Source organism: Rhinolophus sinicus, linkage group LG01, assembly GCF_036562045.2.
Source record: "Rhinolophus sinicus isolate RSC01 linkage group LG01, ASM3656204v1, whole genome shotgun sequence".
In the NCBI taxonomy this organism is placed as follows: domain Eukaryota; kingdom Metazoa; phylum Chordata; class Mammalia; order Chiroptera; family Rhinolophidae; genus Rhinolophus; species Rhinolophus sinicus.
This window is the reverse complement of record NC_133751.1, coordinates 34,257,784-34,278,880: the sequence shown is the minus strand read 5'-3', so window position 1 is coordinate 34,278,880 and position 21,097 is coordinate 34,257,784. Positions and strand designations below refer to the sequence as shown.

General features: G+C 34.9%; 1 pseudogene; it reads right to left on the bottom strand.

Moving 5' to 3' along the window:
- Window positions 1–1,920: 1,920 nt before the first annotated feature.
- Window positions 1,921–21,097, bottom strand: part of LOC141570732 (uncharacterized) — a 33,023-nt pseudogene continuing 13,846 nt past the window's right edge.

Here is a 21,097-nt window from a genome sequence, read left to right as displayed (position 1 = left end):
ATTGTGCACTGGCTCTAGAAGGAAGGCTTTCATGTTCTAAAATATTATGTAAACTAACAACAGAATATCCATTTTCGTGTGCCATTTTCTACAAAAGAGCTCCCATCAGTAAAAAGGGTCCAATCTGGATTGTCTAGAGATGTGTCTTATAAGTCTGGACTAGCAGCATAGTTTTGTAGTAAAATTTGCTGGCAGTTATGTATCAGCTTTTCTCCCACCTCAAGGAGGGATGGGCTGGATTAATAGAAGAACAGGTCCATATTTGAGTTACAGGACCTTCTAGTAAAAGAGCTTGATACCTCAAGAGGCAGCTATCTGTGAGCCAGTGACTATTGTCAGTATTTAAAAGTCCTTGAATGTGATGGTTAAGTCTTGTCCCATTGTAGGCTTGGTAGCTTCAGGAACTTAGGAGGTCAGCCATAGCTATGGCCCAGAGGCAAGCCGGCCAGCCGCGTGCTACAGGCCTAGTTTTTTACTTAAATAGTTGCTGTGAGGGACCTCTGGGTTGCTGTGAGGGACCTCTGGGTTGCGTTAGGACTCCTAAAGCCCTTTAGCAGAAACAATACCCTCCCTTTCTTTCTGTTATATATAAGTGGGAGGATTTTCCTGTAGGAAGTCTTGAGGCTGAGGTACTTAACAGTGCATGTTTTAAAAGGCTAAAAGCTTGTTCTGCCTCTGAGTTCCAAAATAGCAGACGATTGTTTGCAGTTTGAGTACCTTTAATTTGTTGGTAAAGAGGGCAGGCCATTTCTCCACATCCTGGATCCATAGGCGCAGTAGCCAGTAATGCCTAGTAAGCCCCTTAATTGTTTCAGGGTCTTAGGTAGGAGATATGTGGAGATGGGACAAATTCTGTCCTCCCCTAGGGTCCTGGTTCCTTCAGAGATAATTAGCCCAAGGTATTTGACAAAAGTCTGACACATTTAGGCCTTGGCTTTGGAAACTTTGTAACCCTTAGAGTTCTTGAACTAATCTCCATTCTCCATTTTGTTTTGGAACCCCTAAGATGGGGGTGTTGCAAGGGCTGCTGCATTCTCTAAGGAGCACTTGTCCTCTGAGACTGTTAATGATAGGGATTAGTTCTTTCTGTGCCTCAGATTTTCGAGGGTATTGTTTCTGGCAAGGAAATAAAGTGGGGTCCTTAAGATGAATGTGGACTGGAGCGGTCATTAAGGCACGACCAATTACCCACTGTGAGGCCCAGACATCAAAATTGATGTTGGTTTCTACCACTGGGAGGCAGCTAGTAATACTTCCAGGGGCTAGAAGAACAATAGTTCCCATCACGGTCATAATGTCTCTTCCTAATAAAGGAGTAGAACTTTCTGGCATGATCAAGAATGAGTGGGAGAACGTTAGTTTGCCCTGTATGCAGCCTAAGGGCTGGGAAAAATATTTAGTAATTTTCTTGGCCATGATTCCACGGACTTTAACATGTCGAATGGAGAGGGTACTGGGTTGGAGAGGAGGACAGAGAATGTGGCTCCTGTATCTAGAAGGAAATCAATAGGTTTTCCTTCCACTTCTAGGGTGACCCGAGGCTCCGGGGTCCCAATGGTTAGATGGAATGAGGGAGTCACTGGTAGAAGCCCTGGGCCTCTTCAGTCCCATGTGGGAGTCTGACTGGAAGAGGCTGGCCTTGGGGGTGGAAGACTCTGGGGACAGTCTGACTTCCAGTGATCTCCTTCACAGATGGGACAGGGCCGCGGAGGTCTCCGAGTCGGCCCTGGTTGCCGTGGGCATTCTCTTCACCAGTGACTGGACTCTCCACATGGATGGCAGTCAGACCTTCCCTTTCTCTGGGCAGCCACTAGTACTTCTGTCTTTTTTCTAATTTTCCTTTCCTTGTTCTTGGCTTCCTCTTAGCCCTGATTGTAAAAGATGGTGTTGGTCACCTTGAGTAACTGGTCCAAGGTGCTTTCAGGACCAATAGCCAAATTTTGTAATTTCCTGTGGATATCTGGAGGCAGCCTAAGATATAAATTTGTCTTTTAAAAGAATTTCCCCTGCGGGGGTATCTGGCCCTATAGATACCCGAGCAGGGGAAATTCTTTTAAAAGACAAATTTATAACTTATAGAAGTATGTTTAATTAAAGCCTCCTTGAGCCTTTCTAAAAAGGCTGAGGGATTTTCTTCCAAATTCTGGCTAATGGTAGATAGTTTTGAATAATTAATGGGTTTGGCCCTTGTTCTCCTTAGTCCCTCTAAAATGCATTTCAGAAAGTATCTTCTCTGCCAGTGCCCCATGGCTGTATCAGGATCTCATTGTGGATCTCAGTGGGTACTGCTTGTTTCCCAGTAGGCAAAGGCTCTTGAGTGGGGTCCTGTCCTGTCTGCTCTCAATGATATGCTAGGAACTGATCATCTCCAAACTTTTCGGCAGCTTACAAGACTGCTTGTCTTTCAGAACTGGTGAGTCTGATTTAAAATTAATGTAATATCTCTCCAGGAAATCTCAAAGAACTGGGTTAAATTTTGGAAAGCTTCTATGTATTTGTCAGGGTCATCTGAAAACTTCCCTAGATCTCCCTTTACTTGTCCAAGATCTTGTAAGGAAAAAGGGACTTGATCCCTGGCAGGCCCCAATTCTCCTTCTGTTTTCTCTTGTAAGGGAAGGAGATTTACTCCATGCTGGGGGCACTTCTATACAGGAGGTCCTGGATATGGAGGACAATTAGAAGGAGCTGAGGCAGGAACTGGCTCCAGAGAAAGAGCAGGATATAAAGTTTTGGGACAATCCCTTGACTGGGTGTTTGTTGAAGGGACCTCCTCTGGAGAGAAGGATCCCATTGGAGATTCCTTTGGAGGAGTCCTTTCAGGACGGGTCTCCTTAGAAGGGGTCTTCTTAGGAGGAGGGAGGCAAGAGATCATGTCCAAAAGAGCAGGTCAACTCTATATTTTTACAGAGATCTCAGTTGTCCCTCAGGGCAAAAAAAGGCTGAACATATGGAACTTCTGACCATTTTCCCTCCTGTCTGCAAAACAGGTCTAGCTGCATGATAGTATTGTAATTAATACTTCCCTCAGAAGGCCAAGTCTCCCCATCCTCCAACATGTATTTAGGCCAAACCTCGGAACAAAAGAAAACCAGGCACTGCTTCTTCAAAGTCTGAGAGTCAAATTTGTCCCAATATTTCAAGATGTAATACAGTTGGGTGAAGGCTCGTGAGGGCTGATTGCCCATCTGGAAGGGAGGAAGAACAGGAAGACATCCCTTTGCAATTCATCTCCCACAACTTGTTCTAGGGTGTCCCCCAGAAAACGTGGGCCATGGACACCGCACGACCAGTTCTGAGGTGAGCAGGGAGACACAGTGTACTAGGATTATCCGCACTTATCTGGGCAGCCCAGCCTGTGCCTCTGGTGGGCACCTACCCAAATCCATGTGTGTGTTTGTGTGTCCCCACCTGAATGTTTGGCACTGGCCCACAGGCCAATAAAGGCTGTGGCCGATAATGAGGTGCTTTAAGGTAGAGTGGTGTAGGCCCCAACTCTGGGCATCACAAAAATTGATGGCACAATTAATATAATAGTGGCCTTCTAAATAAAGATGTTTAAAGAGGGAGCATACACTCAAGGCTTGTAAAGAAGGTGTGCAGTCTGGGCAGACAGGCGAGGGGGAGATTTTGATTCCCAATAGGTAAGAGGTGGCAAACAGAGGAAATGGAAGCCCTAAAAGGCTTAAGATAAAGCATCCTCCTTAAGGTAAAGTGAGTCTGGAATATATTGCCCTTCCCTGGGAATTTTGTCAGATGGCTGACAAAAGGAGAGGTGTAAGAGGAAAGTGGTGAGGTATTCGGGACTCCATGGGTGGAGCTCCTGATGAGTCTGAGCTGCCAGATAATTCTTGAGGAATCGATAACAGGTGGAGAAATCACAAAAACAACAGAGAGATTTGGGGTGGAGACCAGGACACTTCCATCTGCTCTTTAAAGCTTGGAGGATATCCCAAGAGGACGATATGAGAGGGAATGCTAAATGCCAGTAAATCTTATCCTGAGTGACAAGAGATGTCCTATGGAGGCAGAGGTCCATGTTCTTACCTTAAGATGTCTTCAGTGTTGAGGAGGTCTCACAGGGAGTGTTAAGGAGGTCTCACAGGGAAGAGAACCCATACCAGCATCTCAAAAGCTGAAGAGTGACGGTGACAGGATAAAAGAACAGCAGAGACAAAGGAGTTATTCTGCTGGTACCTTCATGGGCAGTCGAGCTGGGAAGGGACCAGAGGGACATTTGGGACCCACCATAGAGTAGCTACAGACAGGATCCCTCAGTTGTCCGCAAAGGCCCCCAGTCCTGGTCACGCAGCAGTATTCAGTCTCCTCGTGGAAAGGAAAAAGGCAGCAGAAGGATACAAGAGAATAGCAAAGAAGGGGAGGGAAGCCTCCGAACAGCATCCTTTTATGGACAGTAGGGCTGGGGAAAGACCCAGGGAGCCTTTGGGACACATCGCAGAGTAGCAACAGTCAGAGTCCTGCAATTGCTGCCAATTCACCTCAACCACATGCTGTTTTTGCGCTTTACTCCACCCTAGGGAGAAAGCAAGAGAAAAGGCAATTGGACTGTGGCCGACTCGTCTCTGGCTCAGTGCCAGAGGGGATCAACCAGAGCCCTCTGCAAGACCTGCCCTCAGAGTCTTGAGAGTAGCAGCTGTGTTTTTCGCATTTAAATGGCTGATGGAGGCCTACTGTTTGTGTGATAGGAAAAGGAGACAAAAATGATGAAGGCCCATCGGGTGGGCAAGTTGAAAGGCACAAATAATATTTATCTCTCCTTCAATCCCAGATGAGCCCCCAAAAGATGTAGGATTTGCCGGCAATTTCTGGGTGTAGGCTGGGATCATGTCTCATGAAGCCAAAGAATGGACGCATGGACCAGGGAGAGGCAAGTAGTTGTAAAGGAAGATAGTTTTATTAAAAGCAGGAGAAGAGGTTGCAGCTCCTGAGTGGGAGAGGGTACCTGAAACTGGGAATCCCCGTGACTGAAGCAAAAGTTTTTTTACTTTTATAGTTTCCCTTGCCTGCTTGGGGAAGGGGACTGGAGACTTCTAATGGAATTCATCTATTAGGTTTGCCCTGTTTCCCCATCCTGAGGGGATTAAGGAAATAACCTTTTCCTATCTACTAGATCTGCTCCTTTGTCTGGCCAAAAGGGATTTGAGATAATTTATTAACCTCAAGGCATATTCTCATATCTCTGTCCTGGAGTGAAGGAGACCTTCCAGAACCTGGAGTTTCAGGATGTGGTTGCTTTTTTCCACCAAGGACCTCCCTGTCTACCTAGCAACATGCTAACCAACCTGTCTCATTAACAGCTTTTTTAATTCATGGAAACATTATTGATTTTTCTATTTTAACATGTATTATGTTTATTATAATTTTAATGTAATTTTCATTATGAAAGCCTTTGCTCCTTGGGGGCAGGGATAATACAGCATTCACTGGTATTCCAAGTGAAAAGGTACAACAAACAAAGCCAAGTAAGCTTAGCAAATTTTTATTGACTCTTTTTATGATGATCCTCTCCCTGTTCCTCCTTCCTAGCAAATCCTTTCCTATCCCCTTCCTGTGTTCATCCTGCTCTATTTAGTAGTATAAACTTATTCCTTATATGTGATTTCTATATTCTTTCAGAGTTAATCTGGCTTATAGCTACCGCTGCTAATTCCAAAGTATATAGTCATATATTTAGCCTAGTCCTCTCATATGTAAAATTGTTACTCACATGTAAAACAGGGTTCTATATCTCTCCTATACATTTTCCCTGCTCTCCTAATTGCTCTTCTTTCCTACAAACTGGCCTGCTGGTATAACCTCCTCTTGTCTCCTTGATTTCAGTATCTTTCCTTCCAATCAATCTTTTATTCTAACACCATTTTTTAAATTTTTCTAAAATACTCATATCACTTTTATTTCAAAATCTGTACTACATACGGCCCTCTACTATCTGATATCCACTATGCAACCTAACCTTCCTTCCAGCTTTGTTTCTCATGACAATGTCCTACACAGGATTGTTGGCTAGTCTCCAAATGAGCCATGGCATGATTTACCTTGTGATTTATCTGCTATCTTGAGAAAAGTATTCAGTCATTTAGTCTTTGTTCATTTTTCAACCGTTAGTTCAAAAGTGAAGCCTTTTCTGCTGTTGGAATGAATATCATTCTTTTGGAAATCCCATTTTATTTAAACTTTACATTGTACTTTGGAAATAATGATATATCTAAATATATATCTCTCCTATCATATTTTAATTTTCGTAAAGATAAATAAGACATAGTTCTCACCTTAGTTGAATTTATCTTCCAGCATTAGTGATGGTAATATTCTCCAATCTCATCCTTCTTTTCGGATTCTCTCCCTCTTTCTGTACCATATCGACAAAGTACCAGGACGGTTTTTATCTCTGCAATGAGCTCTCTGTAATTATGATGTTGTAAAGCATGAACCCAGGTCATAGTTCTATTATTACACCAATTCTTGACAAGCAGCCAGGGTCAGTAATGCAATTTATAAAATGGTACTAAAAGATTAACATTTAATTATGTTCCCCATCAACTTGTTTCCTCTTTGTATTGTTGTTTTGTTGTGGTACTACTTCTGTTTGCACAATTAACCAGAAAGCTGCCAAATAATAACAACCTTTTCCACTTCTTGTGTCTCTCCCTACAGCCGAGACCCATGTTACCCAACAGAGTTTTGTAAACATATTAAAATCTGACTAGGTAATGAGATTTTTTTGTTTGTTCGTGTCTTAGTTTCTTATCCCTATAATTCTTGCCATGAATTAGTCAGTATACAATACTTAAAGTTGCATTATACAGACATTTTAACCTCTCTAATCTACATATGTGTTCAGTAAAATTTCCACCACAATTTAACGTACTAGATGTTTAGATGAGTATATTCTGCTTTTATCATTTATACAATATTTTAAATTACTTGACCAGCTTTTTTAAAAACGATTTTTCTACTAGTATCCTTTTCCTTTGTCTCAGGTTTAGTCAACACCTTTGAAAAATATAACACATTCACAAATAGGATGTGAACAACCAAATAGAAACACCTATAATCTGGTTATTAAGTTTTGCAAAAGATCTGTTTGAAAATAAAAAGGTTTTCCCTTATAAAAAAAATAAATTATTTTGTAATATAGTAACCAGAAGATGTACATTTTCATTTCTGTGGTGTAATGCCCAGGAGTGTGATGACTAGGTTACATGATGGTTACATATTTAATCTTACAAGAAACTGCAAAACTGTTTTTCAGAGTGTGTGTTTTATTTTTCCACAGCTATGTATGAGAGATCAATTTTTCTGTATCCTTGCCAGCATCTATGTTATCATTATGTATTTACTTTATCCATTTTAATAGATGGGTGGTGAGATCTCATTGTGGTCTTACCATGTGTTTCTCTTATGGCTAGTGATGCAGAATATCTTTTTATATGTATGTTTGCCATCTATATTTGCTAAAGTATTTCTTCTGTGATATTTTCTGGGTATAAATAACTAAGTCAGTAATACGGTTTGTAAGTATTTCCTCCCAGCCTGTAGCCCATATTTCTATTTTCTTAACAGCAGAGCAAAGATTTTTAATTTGAATGAAGTCAAATTTATTCCTTTTTTGATGTCATGTCTAAGAATTGTTTACCAAACCCTAGATCTCAAAGATTTTTCTCCTATTTTTACTTCTAAATGCTTTATATGTTTATATGCAAACATTCCACATTGAGTTGACTTTTGTATAAGGTGTAAGAGTTAGGCTGAGGGATAAATTATGTTATAAAATTCTATCATAATAATAATAGAGTAATATAACCTACTCTATTTAAAAAAAAAAGATATCAGACAACTTGATTTTAACTCCTTAACTGTAGATTCCTGGACATTAAGGATTAGCAGTGTTCAAAAGTGCTTGTAAACAGGACATGTTTTGTCATGACCATTTTATTTATTTTCTATCATTAAGCTGCTGTTGTTTCTTTTTCTCTAACATGTTTCCAAAATGTACTATAAAATTATGTTTATTGTGATTCAGCAAGGAAGCATGAATTTAGAAAGTAGAAATTAAGAACCTGCATTTTACATATAAAAAATTTTAATAATAGTAACCAGTTACAACCAAGAAATTGCTTGTAACATTTGCAATTTTTAAGTGACTCTGCTGTTAATGGTAAGTCATTCTTGCAAATAAGGGGAATATTAATAAATGTGCAAATAGGGTATACTTTATACAAAACCTATTAATGTTATTTCAATAATAATGCCTTCTGGATGCAAAATTGTCTTTGAGGTAATTGTGAAATGCAATTCTGTATAGTACTGTGAATCTGGCTAGGATATCCAATGTGATATTATTGAAATAGTAGCCAGTACATTTTCTGGCATTTATCAGTGTCTGATATTTTGTTAGTACTCAGTTCTGTGCAAAAGCTGAATTTAATATTTTTATTTATTAGAAATGTACATAAAATGATATAAAAATAAAGAATAATTAGTGATTTGGAAATTCCTGGGAATTCTGATTTTCTTTCCCAAATTCCAGTAATAAACAACTGTTTTAAATTTGGAAATAATAAGTTATAAGTTATAGGATTCCTTTAAAGATGGACAGGCTGAAAAGTAGAATTTAAATAAGAAAACAAGTTTACTATATTTTAAACTGTATAAATCAAAAGGAAATCACCTGGGGAAAAAAGAAAAAGAAAAACTATAAACATACCTTAGTTGAAAGAGAAAACAAAACAGGTAAACCAATATACTTCGCATGAAAAATATAATTATAAAATATTTTAACAAAATTGAGACCAAACACATCAGTTATATCAATAAATGTCAATAGACTTAATTCACTATTAAAATAGGTAAAATTAAGGAAATAGGAAACAAAATTCAGTACTAAAATGCAATATATCGTGTTTCCCTGAAAATAAGACCTAACCAGAAAGTAGACTCTAGCATGATTTTTCAGGATGACATCCCCTGAGCATAAGCCCTAATGTGTCTTTTGGAGCAATAATTAATATAAGACCTGGTCTTATTTTTGGGGAAACACAGTATATACATATACATATATACACATATATCACGGCTAAACATAGAAAGAGAAGTTCAAATTTTATTACTTAGGCTTTCTGCCTTCTTAAATGCATCAATCCCAACCCAATGATAGGAAACAGCCATATAATCTACAAAATCATAATTTGCCTTAAACTCACAGGAGTGAAAGCTGAGATTGCAGGATCACCAACTAAACAAAAATCTAAAGAAAGGTACTCCAAGGAGAGAAGGAATACAAAACACTGATTAACCTGGGTCAGAGCCCAGGTTGAAGATTATATGTGAAGGGGTAAGAAGTTTAGTTAAAATTTTCAGTAAATTGCTTAAATTGCTAAGGACAGAATGGGCAGCTGGGATTGCATAAAGCCCTGGAAATGAACAGACACAAGGATAGTTTACGTGCATTCTTAGGATCCTCTTCACGGATTTTCCCTCAATGAAATGCACACTAAAAAACTTGGGGGCAGGGCAGGAGAATGGAAAAACACCCCTTGCCCCCTCCCCCAGTATAAACCAGCGGTTTGGGTGGAGCTGGGAAAGTCATAAAGCACCACCTTTTCTCCGAAGCAGCTAGGTGAAGGAAATGGAAAACAAAACAAAATGAAAACAAAGAAACAAATGAGTACAAACTTTCTATTGCTGAAAAGGGACAGGAAAATGTCCAGAACGCAGATCATTGGAAATTCTCTCTGGTCTCTGAAGGGGCCAGGGTCACTATGGAATCCCCAGCCTTGAGACTAAGAGACATAGTACCTACCTATAATGCTAAAATAAAAGAACAAGAAAAGTCTCTCTACCTTACTACTCTCCCCACACCATATTAGCAAGTCTACAGTACCAATGAACAGCAATCTGCCACTAAGAATGGGCAAAGAGTTTGGAGAGAGGCTCCCTCTGAGGCTTTGGCTAATAAGAAAAGTCTCAATTTGACGGTGAAACAGGAATACGTATATAACACAAACAAACAAACAAACAAACAACAAAAAAAACACAACACCACCACTCCAGCAACCCAACCCTTATTTAGACACAAAATACTGGTGGGAGAATTTGGAGTCAGTTGTTCACCAAGAATAAGCATAGCAAGAACAAAATGTAAAATCCAGCTCAGCTCTTGACTAGATTAACTTAACTCCCATCAAATACCTCAGTCTTTACTGTTCAGCATAGGATGCACAGTTTTCAAACAAAAATGAGGCAAAACGATAGCAACAAGCAATAAGGAAACAAAGAAATAAACAGAACCAGACTCAGATCACCCTCTTGTTGAAACTATCTCATACGCTGAATGTAAAATAACTGGTTAATATGTTTAAAATCTCTAAAGAAAAAAGTGTCCAGCATACATTAATAGATGGGGAACCTCAACAAAGAGATACAAATCACAAAACCCTAGAACTATTGGGATACCATTTCTCATCTATTAGATAAGTGAAATGTCAGCTATATGAAAATTAAAAATATAGCAAATACATTCTTTCAGTGCATCGGTGGGCAAACAGGCACTCTCATTCATTAGTGGCAGGAATGCACACTGGTAAAACTCATTTGGAAGGGAATTTGAAATACTTAACAAAACTCCCAATTAATGTAGCAATCTCACTTTTAGGAATTTACCCAAAGGTAAACCTCCTCAACACAATGAAAACACCTATAGATAAGTGTATTGTTTGTCATTGCAAAAATTGGAAACAACTTATATTTCCATATAATGGAAAATGGTTGCCTAGACTGTGTTATTCATCCAATAGCAATAAGAACGAGAAAGACACACCAACTGATGTACCATGATTTTAAGAGTATATGTTGCTAAGTGACAAAAGCAAAGTGCAAAAGATTATTTTCTGTACACTACCTTTCATGAAGAATGAAGGAGAATCAAGAATATATGTACTCCACTGAAAAAGGAAATTTATACTAGAAACAAATGAAAATGGTTATCTACAAGGGGTGAGTGGGAATGTGGCATAAAGGATGGAGGAATAAAAACAAAGTAAAATGAATTGGGGATGGAACTTCACTATATACCTTTTTAAAAACAGTTCTGACTTTTAGATCTAGATTGATATTATATATACTTAATAAATAAATAACATAAATTAGGGTGGAATTTTAAGCCCCCAAAATAATTTTATTCATTTTTTTAATAAGGGGGCCTTTTTCTTGTCATATGCATTTTTTGTTTTTTTCCTATAAAAAGTTTGGTTGAAAATATAAGAAAATATTGACAGTTTCTATATTGCTAAACTTTCTCTTTTTTCATTTTCTGACCAGCTCTGGGGAAATATCATACTCAAGTGGAATAAGCACTTGACTCAGTTGGGAGTCTTAAATTCAGTTTTAAGAAAGTCATAACATTTATGATCTTCAAAGCCCACATCTATATAATGAAGATCATAATTTTTCTTTCTGGCAAGTGTGGTTGGAGTTCTAAGATAATAAATTAGCAGAATAATCCCTTAGAGAATAAGTCTGTGGGAAATCAACTCTACATTTGTTTGCTGCTTGGCTTTGGCAGATAGGTGGCTGAATTATTAAATAAAATAGTACATATCTAATCAGGTCTTATTAGTGAAGATATCTGAAACTAAACAACAGCAAATTGACTGCTGACTTGTTTATCTGCCTCAACGATTGTATTTAGTTAACTTTAGGGTGATTATTCAGTAGTCAGATAAAAGTGTCTTGAAGAGCTTAGAAAATATAATGGTGTAGAGTAGGTGGGCTTTGAATCTAAAGCTTTTCAACTTTTGGAAGTTAAAGGGGTTCAAACGCTACTTTTACTGTGCTATAACCATGTGAAGCAACATATTTTTCATAAATTTCCTAAGCTTACCTATATTTACCATGAAACTGACATAATAAGAATACCTACCTAGTACAGTAAAAGTTAGAACAGTGTTGGACTGATAGTAAGCTCCCACTAAATTTTGACTATTATTTTTGTTGTTGTTATTTAAAAAAAAAAATGTTTAAATCAATGTATTTGGAAATAGAAAAAAGATGTAGGCCTACTGGAGATATAAGAACTGGATCTTCATAAGAACTGTAAAATAAATCAAACTACTAAATTAAGAAAAAAAGTAGAGAAAGAACAAATTGATAAACAAAAATTATAATGGAGAAATTAACTGTCAAAAAGTTATTACAAAGAATAATGAGGTCTTTGCACATAATTATGAGAACCTGGATGTTATGTGTGATTTTTCTAGGAAATACTGATATAAACATGACAAGAACTCATCTTAGGGTAGAAATCTGAGCAGAATATTACTGGAGAAGGAATAGATAAAGTTGTCAAAAATACACTGTTTACTTAAGAAACACAAGACTTGACTAAGCAGTTTCAGATAATGATAGTACAATTCCTTTAATTAATAGATAATAATAATGGCCATTTCACTGTTCTGAGGGCAAAAAAGAATTGCAAATTATTACTCTGAAGTTAACCTGACATTTATTTTTGTTTTTACTATTAAGTGAATTGAAGTTTTTATTTTACTGCTTCTGTGTTCTTAAGTTTGAATAATCTTAATTCTTTTATAATAATATCTCTTCTTTCTCCCCCCCCAGCTTTGTTGAGAGATACTTGACGTATAACATTGTGTAAGTTTAAGGTGCATAATGTGTTGATTTGATAAATTTATATGTTGTGATATGATTACAACTCTAGTGTTAGCTAACACCTCCCTCAGTTCCATACTTAGCATTTATTTTTTGTTGTGAGAACATTTAAGGACTACTCTCTTAGCAATTTTCAAGTTTTAATACGATATTATTAACTGTACTCACAATGCTGTTCATTAGATTCCCAGAACTTATTCATCTTCTAACTAGAAGTTTGTACTCTTTGAACAACATCTACCCATTTCCCTCACACTGCCAGCTTCTGGTAAACCACATTCTATTCTGTCTCTATGAATTGAGCATCTTTAAATTCCATATATAAGTAATATCATACGAGTATAATATTTTTCCTTCTCTGTCTGACTTATTTGACTTAGCATAATACTCTCAACGTTGCTTCATATTGTCATGAATGGAAGGGTTTCCTCCTTTCTATTGAATATTTATATATATCTTATCTTCTTTATCCAGGCACTTAAGTTCTTTGTATATTTGGCTAGTGTGAATAATACTGCAAAGAATCTGTGTGTGCAGATATTTCTTTGAGATCTTGTCTTAATTTCCTTTGGATATCGTATACCCAAAAGTGGGATTGCTGAATCCTATGGTAGTTCTATTTTTAATTTTTTTAAGGAAACTCCATATTGTTTTCTATAGTAAGTGTACCAATTACATTCCCACCAACAGTGCATAAGGGTTTCCTTTTCTCCCCATCCTCACCAATATTTATTTTCATGACGGCCATTCTAGTAGGTATGAGGTGACATTTCATTGTAGTTATTTCTTTTTTCTTTTTTAGATAATGTTCATGCACTCATACAGTTATTATTTTTTTATTATTAGTTTCAGGTACACAAAACAACATAGTAATTAGACATTTACACAACTCACAAGGTGATAACCTAAACAAGTCTACTACCCATCTAATACCATGCATAGCTATTACAGTACCACTATGTTCCCCACGCTGTACTATACATGCCATGACTACATAGTTTTTTTAAAATTATAGTTGGCATTCAGTATTACTTTATGTTTCAGGCGTACAGCATAGTGGTTAGGCATTTATGTGACTTATGATTTTATCCCCGTGATAAATTTAGTGCCTATTGGACACTATACATAGTTTTTATAACGTTATTGACTCTATTCCCCATACTGTAGTTTGATTTACATTTCCATGATAATTAGTGATGTTGAGTACCTTTTCATTTACATGTGGGTCATTTGTATGCCTTCTTTGGAAGAAGGTCTATTAAGCTCATCTGCCCATTATGTAAAATTGGATTATTTGTATTTTTGCTATTGAGTTATATGATTTCTTCATACATTTTGGATATTAACTCCTAATTAGATACATGGTTTGCAACTTTCCTCCTATTCCATAGATTGCCTTTTTATTTTGCTGATTGTTTCTTTTGCTATGCAGAAACTTTTAAGTTTTATGCAATCTACTTGTATATATTTGCCTTTGTTGTTTGTGCTGCTCATATCTAAAAAAATCATTGTCAAGACCAATGCCAAGAAGCTTTTTCCTATGTTTTCTTCTAGTGTTTTCTGGGTTTCAGGTCTTACATTTAAGTCTTTATTTCGAGTAAATGTTTTTGCATGATGTAAGACAGGGGTCCAATTTCATTTTTCCACATGCGGTTATCCAATTTCTCCATCACCATTTATAGAAGTGACTATTATTTTCCCATTAATATTAATATCTTTGTCTCCCTTGTCAATATTAGTAAGGATTTCAGGTAATAAATTTTCCTTTCTTAGTTTCTTTGACTGTATCTGTTAGTTTCTAACAAATATCACTTTACCCATAAATTTTTTGATGTGTCACATTCGAGATCCTCTTCGTATAAGAGTTAAGGGTTTCACTATTCATTTCTTTGCTTGTTTGTTTAGTTGTGTTTTTTAAATACTCTACAGCTACAAGATATTTTACATTCATCTTACTTTCTAATTTCATGATGATTTCTGTGTTTTTTCCTGTTATCACCTAATCATATAAACTTTAAGATATGAACAATATTTAGTTAGGCTTTGCATATATTTGTCTATTTGTATAGTTTGAAAATTTAAACAGTGACTATAAACTTACCAATTTAAATGTTATCCTGGCTCATTTTAAAAATTATATGAATTCACATTAGCTTCATCTATGTCATGCTGATTGTAAGCGTCTGCAAGCCAGATAGAAGCTATTGGAACTTTGTGTATTTAATAGTAATTTTATACACAATTTATTATGATAAATTATGCACATTTTTCCCTTGTCTTTTTATTTTTATATTGAATATATTGTCATAGGAATTTGAAATGCATTTTTATTAAAATTATATGCAAATATCCATCTGCTCTCTTTCATTAGTGATTTAATTTTAAAAGAAATGATTTATATTGAATTTTAAAACTTTTACTGAAGAGTTTGAAACCCTGGATTATCTTCAGTATTGAAGCACAAAATATGCCTATTTTCAATAATTACAGGCAATTCATAAATTCACATCCCTTTGTATAAGTCCATGTAGCATATATAGCAAATCTCTGAATTTTTCATTTCTTAGGTAGACATTTTAATGAAGCAAAATTGAAATGACATGTAAAAACATTTAATCTATGCAAAATACATTATGTTTAAAAATAAAAGGTAAAGCAGATTTGTTAGCTCAAAGTCAAGCTGCTCGGTGTGACCTGATTGCTTTGACAATTTCTATGGAGAAAAGGAAGCGTAAATTGTGTACTAAATTGTCCTGAACTCTCCAGTTGGGTAAAAAGTCTTATAGAATCCAAAATTTAGAGATGGCCTAGATAAGGCAGGGTAGAAGACAATAAATCTTACTGGGAAAATTAAAAATTATGATACCAAGAATTTAGGCATATATTACATTCCTGGCTTTCATTTGTAATCTCAAATTGGAATTATGGAGAGAACAATTTTTCAGACATTAAACCCTATTTCATAAATGTAAAGAGGCATATTTTGATGAATTTAAATGTATTTTGTTAGATAAAATGATACAGGAAGCTTGAAGGACAGAGATGACTTGAAAGAAAGGAAAGATAATACATAAACAATAGTGCACTCCAGAGAATGCACCATAATGATGGTGGATAAGCAATAGGAGCTTCGTCAAAAAGCAGGAGTTATTTTTATATGAATTCTATCAAATTATTCTCTTATGTTTCATTGCAACACATTATTATCTGTTGAATTTGACAACAGTTGCATTCCAGAAAAGAGAAGTATTTCATGATTTATTATTTTGGTGGTAAAATAAAATTCAAATTTTTAAGTTTGTGAAAGAAAACTGAAGTATAAACGGTGGCTATAACAATTTTTGCTACTTTGAGTTTAGCTATGTCACACTGTGATTGCTCTTCCATCTTTACAGGAGGACTGAAAGATCTTTATGAATATCAGAGACACATCTGAATTTTGAATCTTTATTTTGGTGCCTACCTAGTGTGGCCTTGCAGAAAATGCTTTCTCTAAAACTCATTTTTTATTTTTCATTAGTAAAACATAGATTTAAAATATTGGTCCAGTGGGATTGGGAAATTAGAGATAATATTAAGTAAATTTGGATGATTTGCTCTCTCTCTTCTCAGATTCCTTTTTTATATTATTTTTATGGAAATTGTTCATACTCAGAAGATAACCCTAGAAAAAGAAATCTTAACATTTATTATCTCTCCTACAATACTTACAATGTGAATGGCAGTACTCATAGTGTTAGGTAAAATGATACAGGGAGCTTGAAGGACAGAGATGACTTGAAAGAAAGGAAAGATAAAACATAAACAATGGTTTATGAATGCAAAGCATTACATTAAATAAATTAACATTTTTTTCCTGTGCGTTTAGAATGGTACTAGTCGTATACCAGTTTTAAGAGGACTGAAAAAATACTCATTTATTTTCTGGGTTTGATTTAAAAGAGAAACATCATAGAGGAAAGACATTAGAATACATGTTTTTGGTTTAATTCAGATTTCCCTAAATGCCACAAAATGCATTTTTGAGAGTCACCAGACTAGAGATAATTTATCTGGATCCTGCTATGGCTCAGTGATTTTAACTGAACTACTCAGGTAGGTAAGGATAGGATCTATAGTTGTCAATGGAAGAATTAGATTTACCTTACAGAAAATAGAAGTAGTTTGAAATGTGCATTTATAAAAAGCACCTGAGGAAATTCTCAATAGGATCATGCGTATTACATGGAACTTATACTGAAAATGTTGAATTACATTCTCAATTTGTTCAGTTGCAAAAATCTTTTTTTTTCTCCAGAAAACTGGTTACATAAATTATGATTCATCCATACAATGCAATACTATTTACTCTTTGAAAAATGAGACAGATCTTTAAGTACTGATATGGACAAATTTCCATGATGTACTGAAGGGGAAAAAAGATAGAAGAGTATGTTTGGTATGCTTCTACATGATTCTACATCTTATAATCAAACAACAGAAGAGAAACTGGTAGCTAGGAATAATGAGCTTGGGAAGCAGATCTAACATGAAGAATATCTTTTTACCACATACTCTTTTGTACTGTCTGGTTACTTTTTTAGTATGTACATCTATTACTTAATTCACAACAATTAAAATAAAGTGAAATCAAATGTGAAAAAAATAATAAAATGTTTTGTGTGAATCTTCAAACTAAAGTATAACGATACAACTCATATTTTATTGGATGACCGTATCAAACATGAATCTAAATTTTCATTGCAGTTGACTACAGCATTTGGAGTATAATCAAAATTATGGACACAAAATAACATATATTGAAAGAGCCTTATATTTACTTGTTGAGATTGTCCTGCCATTTTCATTTTTCCTAGTCATAAAATAGTCAGAAGAAAGCATGTCTACAAGTTAGAAAAGAAAATGACCTTCACCATAGGAATCTAACAAGCCTCGATCATGGGTTTTTAATAAATAACTTTTAATATATATAAGCCTAGAAATAGTACATTCATGGAAAAATAAGTGCTTATTATAGTGTTAAGTGAGATGAGTTATCAGCACAATGAAGAATGTTAATGAGTAATTGAAAAGGTCCTTAACTCTTAAATCATATAATTTTCCAGTTGAGGCACCTGCTGGTATCTCCAGTAGTTAAGGCACCCCACTGCAGCATACCTGATACTTATCATTAAGTGGGTTTAATTAAATTAACAGCAACCAGCATATATTTATTTCATGCCTTGTACAACATTTGAATACTAAATCTTACACATATTTTTCCAAATTAACTCCTGAATTAATTTTAACCCCAAATAAAGAAAACAAGGTTTAGTCTGAGGTTTAAAGTTTCTCTTATATACTCCAATTAGTAAAAGACTCCCTGCATCACCACCACTTTAATTCTAAAAATTAATCCTATTGCTTTTAAATAAAAAACTCTTCAGCATCACTAGTTAAACTAGCATTAACAGTCATAAATTATAGTCATAAATTTCCCAAGAGATAATTTTTAAAAAATTCACCTCTGCCAGCTCTCATAAAATGTCCTTTTTCTCTCCTTTAAGAAGCTGCATTATACAGTGGCCTTTATTCCTATAAAATTACACGTATCTTTCTATTTTCTATCACACTTAGATTTTTAGTCTTACAATTCACTCCAGTTTTTTTTTTTTAATGTACTATCTGATGTTTGATTTTTTTCCAAATGTTCAATCATATGATGTAATATTTTTAATTTATTCATAAATTCCTGGCTTTCTCTCCTTTCACAATGTAGTTTTTGCTTTTTAGTATTTATCTTTTCTGATCCTCTTCTTTCCCCAAATTACCACTTATATGAAATACTACCTTTTATTTCAGGTCTAGTGAAAAAGTCCTCCCATTACTACTTCTTGTTTGGTTCTTAAGTCAAATGTGATTACGCTGACCTTTTCATGTTTTTTGTTTATATTTTATTAATGGCAGTGAACACAATCTGTATTGCTTTATCCATTTATGATTTGCTTCCTGTAGAAAACATTTCTGAAAGCAAACAACTCAACGGATCACACTTTTCTTTGAATATATATGTACATATGTAACTTTATATCATATATATATATATATATATATATATATATATATATATATATATATATAGTTATTCATGTTACTTGAAATAGTTACATATAATTGCTAGTCAAAATTAACTTTGTGGTGTAAATCAATCACCTGCTTTTCTAAGTATCTTCCTCAACTAAAATGAAGCATCTGAACAAAGGGAAAACATAAACTTTTAGTCATATGAATCCATAAAATTGCCAAGTGGGCTAAAATTGAAGAATTCTTCGGCCAAAACTAAGTCACATGATAGAAAATGACAACCACAACAACAAAAGAGTACTGGTTAAATTCCAAGTTTTATAAGTTCAATTTTATTATGATTTTTCACTCTTGTTTTAAAATTGCTGCACCCTGCTTTTTCCTGCTCCACTCTCTCCATTTTATTTTTTTCACAGCATAGATATTGCAGCTGAGGTGTCTGCATTTTCCTCATGCTCTTTCCAGAATATAAGCGTTCCTTTTACTCCTTGTGACAAATTTCAGTAAAGGTGACTTGCTTTCACTTAATGCTTTCACAATTTTGGTCTATGAAAATTCAGATGAATCCTCACTGGATTCTAGAAGTGAGGGACTAAATTGAGGAAAAGGTTGGAGCTGAAATGGAGTCTAATACTACGTTAGTTATAGGAAAATTGTGACCGTAGATTTTGTTTTGTGTATGTGATTTCATAATTGATTAATATTTAAAAAGAATTCTTCTGCTTTTATCCTTATTTCTAATGCTTTATAATGTATGCACCCTGCCTTTAAAAATGAACAAAAGAATCGGTGTGTGGGATATGCTCAGTTCAACTTTACTATCCTGATAATTTTGTCAATGTTGCAAATTTTGTTTCAATTTTTAATGTTGTTTAATGTTGATGTGAATTCTTTTTTTGTTTTAGCTAATTGTAGGTTGTTTGTTTTTCTTATTGCTGGATGGCTAAAAAATAATTCCTTTATTATTAAAATTAAAAAAAGGTTAAGAGCCTTAGTGTAAATTACTCTATATCCATTTTACCTGGAACATATAGGCCTTTTCAAACTATTTGGATAATTTTTTTTAAAAATGTATTTTACTCAATTTACTGATTTCAATGACAGGAATATTTGTTGTCCCTATTTTGGAAAGTCCTTGTTCTCCTTATCTACTATTGACTTCCTAAATACTTTGTTTTCTTTCTTTATGCAATATAATATCAACACTTTTTGTCCATGGTGGTGATTCAATTCTCATTCTCTAATATTTCACTTATTTTATTAATGTTTACAATAATTCTTAATTTGTTCTCAGTTTATTTTCTTAACTTATTAATGTACCTCTTTATGTTATCCTTATTTTTTCAGCTGATCTTTAAGTAATAACTTTGTAGAACTAATGTTGGTATTAGGTTACTTTATATTCTAAAGTATTTGTATATTTTCCTTTATTTTGGGGCTATATGTTATACAAACTAGGTTCTTCTATTTTAAATTAATGGGCAATGAATATATGAATAAAAATAGAAGAAATAGATGCCATGGAAATTGGCAATAATAGCCTACTGGGGAGATTTTACAAATCTAACCAGGAGAAAGTGTTGAGTTTAAGATTTGTCAGCTGCTAATTTGTTTATCTTATCATGATCTTTTGGACTGATTATGACAAAGTTTACATAATATCTTATGAGGCTGTTTTAACAAAATTCACATTTCCCCATAAACTCAGACATTGCATTGACAGACTGTAAGAAAAACTAATAAGGCATTTTGACCCATGAGTAGACAGAATTCTCATAACAACTAATTCAAGTTGGCACTTACTTTATCTGAATGGCTTATTACCTAAACTCGGGAATTTACTGAAACTACATTTTGTAACTGCACTAGTGTTAGATTTTTTTCAATTGTAATACATGAAATAAATGAATATCTAATAAGGGACTTTCTCTGCCATAACTAACTTATACAGCTCTATGAGAAAAATGATTTACATCATATTATCTTGTTGTAATACAGCTTACAGAGTGACTCTTTAAAAATAAAACTTTTCATTTGAAGACTTTTAAAAATATGCTTTATTTCCTAGAGGAGTTTTAAGTTTACAAAAAAAAATCAAAAGGAAAGTACAGGGATTTCCCATATATTCCTGCCCCCACACGTGCATATAGCCACTCCTAGGTCCCCCATTAGAGTGGTACATTTGTTGTAATTCATAAACCTACATTGACACAGCTTTATCATCCAAAGTCCATAGTTTACATTAGGGTTCAATTTCGGTGTTGTATATTCTATGGGTTTTGACAAATTTATAATAATGATATTGACTACTATGGAATTATAGAGTTGTTTCACTGCCATAAACTTT